This window comes from Peromyscus maniculatus, chromosome X (assembly GCF_049852395.1).
Source record: "Peromyscus maniculatus bairdii isolate BWxNUB_F1_BW_parent chromosome X, HU_Pman_BW_mat_3.1, whole genome shotgun sequence".
NCBI lineage: Eukaryota > Metazoa > Chordata > Mammalia > Rodentia > Cricetidae > Peromyscus > Peromyscus maniculatus.
Window position 1 is genome coordinate 123,340,238 of NC_134875.1, and position 4,584 is coordinate 123,344,821.

At 41.3% G+C, this 4,584-nt stretch overlaps 1 long non-coding RNA gene across 1 annotated transcript; it reads left to right on the top strand.

Annotated features, from left to right (window-relative positions):
• Window positions 1–422: 422 nt before the first annotated feature.
• Window positions 423–3,226, top strand: LOC143271010 (uncharacterized). The gene is made up of 3 exons (XR_013048261.1): window positions 423–496; window positions 2,103–2,225; window positions 2,664–3,226. It is a non-coding gene; the product is annotated as an uncharacterized LOC143271010 (long non-coding RNA).
• Window positions 3,227–4,584: the final 1,358 nt, after the last annotated feature.

The following is a 4,584-nucleotide window of genomic DNA, read 5'->3' on the forward strand; positions in this document are numbered from 1 at the left end:
TGGAATGCTAGGATTAAAGGTGTGTGCTACCACTGCCTAACTTAAGTATCTAGTGGCTTTTCTGTTCTCTGACCCCAGATAAGTTTATTAGGGTACACAATATTTTGGGGAACACAATACCACCACAGTATCTGACCTGCTCTCAGAGACTCAAAGTCATGCCACAGGAACCCTCTCATTCTTAACCCAGATATGTCTGTCCCCAGACTTTAGTCCATGGAATTCCTCAGGGACAAACAAGCCATAATGGAAAATAGTAGAATTTAATTTTAGGTGATTGGTTGATGCTGCCCTCCTTCTCAGGCTGGAAATTTCAAGCTCTCTTTCAAGGATGCATCCCTAGTGCCATGAATAGAAGAAGGCCTTGTTCAATGAACCTCAGGAAAAGTGAGCATAAACCAGAGAAGACATGTAAGATGAGGTGACCTTCATGGGTCATGAGGAGTGACCAGGAGACACCATGAATCTGATGAAGGTTGTGGCCATGAGAGTCAAGGTGAGTAGATATGGAGGGGCTTTTACCAAAAAAAAACCTTTAAGTCAAGATGCCGGGGAAGTTCACAGACAAATCTCCCATTCCTCAGGTCAGAGCTGAGGGAAGAGTGGTGTTGGAAAGTTATGTACTTGGGCACCACATAAAATTCTGAAACATGCAAAAGGAGAATGTATACTTTTATTCGCAGTAAGTAGATGGTAAATGTATAGATGCTGAGTGGACCTGGAAGGAGGGTGAGGTTGGTGAGAGCTGAACAGACAGCTTCAGCTGTGGCTGGTTTGTTTAAAGGCATCAGACAGATCTGAAGCACTTTGAGCGATAATGTTGAGCTCCAACCAAACTCAGTGTGATTCTCCATTAGTATTCTTTCTTAAAGCTATGATAAATACTGTTCGTGAATAACAGTGTAATTACAATTTAAATGATAAATCTATCTAAACTTTCAGAATCAGCATCATAACTGCATACTCAAATCTAATAAAGATAAATATTATCCATTAGTATATCAAAATATATTAAGGAAATACAGTTTTACTCCCAACTGAATTTTATTTTGTATGTTCAGCCTGGAAAGGAATTGCCTGCTTATGTGTTCAGAAATACAGTCTATATTATTTCCATGCTGGTATTGAATTCGTAGACTCGAGGAAACATCCTGCCTCATTATCCCAGGTAGGTGGGACTAGAGGCAAACAGACCATGCCTAGCAGAGAATAGCTGTTTTCCTACTCTACACACACACACACACACACACACACACACACACATACGAGAGAGAGAGAGAGAGAGAGAGAGAGAGAGAGAGAGAGAGAGAGAGAAATGACTATACATATTTCTCACTGCTCAGTTAAGAGATAGAATATAGGTGAAAGGTGACCAGAGACAATAGCATGAAATTTTAAAGATTGGGCCTCATGCTACAGCTCCCAGCTGACCTCAGACTTATAGCAGCTCCCTTGCCTTAGCTTCCCAAATACTGAGATTAGAGGCTTGAGCCACCATGTGAGCTTCAACCACACTTTATTAACAGACATAATCATCAACAGTGTAGCCAAATATGTTCCCTTGATCTTCTTTCTGGCTTTTCAGCTCTAAAAAACAAACAGTCAAAACTGTCTCCAAAGAATTGTGATCTGCAGTTAAGCAGGCCGAATTCCACAGGCTCCCACTGTAAGTATAATAGATTCAGAAATTTGGAGCTTGATATCTGCAAAGTGGTTTTGTTGTTGCCATTTTGTTGTTTCTGTTTTTACATTAAGCAGTTCCCTTATACTAGAAAAATTCCAGCACCACTAAGCTAAATCATCAACCCTTCCTCATACATTCTGTCCCACATGATAACCTAGTAAAGTATCTCACTCCAGTCAGTGTTCCAGCTCTAATATGCACTCACAGGTACATGTTGGAGCAAATAGGTCACAGGGGAAGGCTCTCACTGAACTGGTCTTTATTCCAAATTGGTGAAACCCTGCTGTTTCAGTCTGTCTGTGCCAGAAGATGTTAAAAACAAGTGCTTGAAAAAACCCATGGGACACATGAGGTCCAAAACAAGACCTAGAAACTGTCTTTTCACCTAGCTCTCATGTACTACCCTTCCCTGTCTCAGGACTCAATGAAAGGAATGTGAACATCTGGAGCCATAGGTTAAGGGAAAGAAAGAAGCCAGTGATATATGAAGAGATCAGTGACCCAGAAGAAGATGAAGATGAATAAGAGGAAGGCTGGACCTGTAAGTGACCCTCAGACATGCTGTACACCCTAGGATATACACATTTCTCACATAATATTGGATCCCACATGGTCAGTTGGACCTGCCAATCATCCATTCCTTGTACTTTGTTGTGCAACATAATGGCTGAATGTAATAACCCATGCTCCCCCACTCCGTATCAATTATGTTAGAAATTTTTCCTGCCCATAATGCTCCAGGCTCCCAAATCCCAGGTCAGCTCTTAATGTGCAGGCCACACCTTTCTCTGATCTAGGAATTCTGAGGCTGTCAATGTGCTCTGAGCAGAGGCTTTGCTTGAAGAGCAGAGACTCCAAGGTTGTGCAGAAGGGAGACATGTATGCTTTGCAGTGAAGGAGGGGGAGTTGAGCACTAAGAACTCAGTGGGATCTCACTGACACTTGCTTTTCTTGTTTTTCTTGTCTCTGTCCCAAACAGGAGAAATAAGCTGGTGATGTGAACAAGAACATGATGGGCATCAGGATTATGAGCAAAACTGTGACATCCTAAGCATCAAAAAGAAAAAGTCTCAGCAGTGAAAGTTAAGCATCATTTTTCTTTCTATAAGGACTGTTTTGAACATTGGTCCTAGTATGTGTCAGATGTTAGCATTGCTCTTGTTGTGTGTCCCTCTCATAGCACTGATCATACTGTGTTTATACTCTATAAGTACTGCTGTTCTGAGTGTGTTCTAGGACCTTTCTTAACTTGTCTTATTGTGTTAAGCACTTTTTTACCATTGTTCTTGTTTGCACCAGTTCATTAGCATTCTTCTTCATATGTTCAAAGAATTCTATAAGCATCACCATTACTACATTCCCTCTATAAGCATTGTCCTTGCTATATTATGAGCTGTAAGCATTGTTCCATTTTTTTCAGTTAACTACTCTCACAGAACTGCTGTTACAAGATACAAAGAACTCTGTGATCATTTTTTTACTGTGATAAGTACCCTGTAAGATGTTAGTGTCCTGTTGAGAAATAAAAATTAATGATGTGTATTTCTGTGTGTCCCCATGCTTATCTTTTGAAGCAAGTATTGGCAGTCCCCTGCACAGAATAGCACTCCTCTTGTCTCTCATATGGTCAACTGCCAAAGGAAATCATAAGTGTTTAAGGTCAGTCTTTTTTTTCTCTGCAGTTGCTCACACAGAGGTTAACACTGTGAGCATCTGTCACTAGCTTTGCCTTATTACAAATGAGTCTGAGATAAGTTTTTCTCAAGTTTTCTGTTTGATGCAATCCACATACTTCAAAGTCCCATATTCATGTACCCTGACACAGTCACTAACACTGGACACTTGTACTACTGGCTCTGTTTACTCTTGTGAGTGCATGTTGGAGATGTGAAGGACAGACTTTAGAGATAGAGTTGCTGTACTAAAGTTGTTATTCTTTCAACAAACACCTAATATGTGGAGTGATGCCCTAGGGCTGGAAGAGACATGGTGGTGTGGTGGGGCAGACAAATATCCCTGCCCAAGTGGAGGTGGTACCTAGAATAGCTTTCATTCTACCCTAGATGAGAGCTAGAGACCCAGATGTATCTGAGACTTCTTGCCACAACTCCTGGAGCTATCTATCATCTGCAGGGGAGCTGAGTTTGTGTCTCACTGGGATAATAAGAACATTAAAAAGATGTGTACATCTTTTTACATAGGGGAAGGGGAAGGGATAGGGGAAGGAAACTGAATATGTCCAGGTTATGCTCCTAATGTCCAGTTTGAAGTCATTTTCCAAGATAAGGAGCCTTCAATGAAAGGAATTCAGGAAAGGAGGGTCAAGAGTCCTGCAGTGCTGTTAGCAGTGGAGTAAGGAGGAGAAAGAGCTAGGTAAAGTGTGCAGAAGGGAGCTGGCAGAGAAGCAAGCAAGAGCCAGGGAAACAGTAGGCTACCATTTTATTCTCCACAAGAATACATACAGAATACACAGAAGAGACACAATGAAGATATGCTTTTGCTTTTCCAGGAAAACAAGGAATTCATAGATTGTCTGACACATGAGACATCCACAGGAAGGGTGCCTCAAAGGTACTGATTCATGATATAAAACTCATTTTTTAACAATTTGGGGATGTCCGTGTGTATGTGTGGTGGTGGGGTCATAAGACAACTTGTTGTAATCAGTTCATTTCTCCCACCATGTGACTTCTGGGGTTGAACATGGATTGTCAGGCTTGGTAGTGAGCATCTTTATCCACAGAGTCTTCTTTGTCTTCCCAAGGAAATATTTTCATGATGTTCTTGTTCTTTCTAATAGTTGAAGATCCTTGCCCCCATTCTCTCTTTCCCCTCATTCTCCTTTATTGTCTCTTCCCAGGTGACAGATGCAAATTCTGTAATGCAGCGGATGCTGGCTT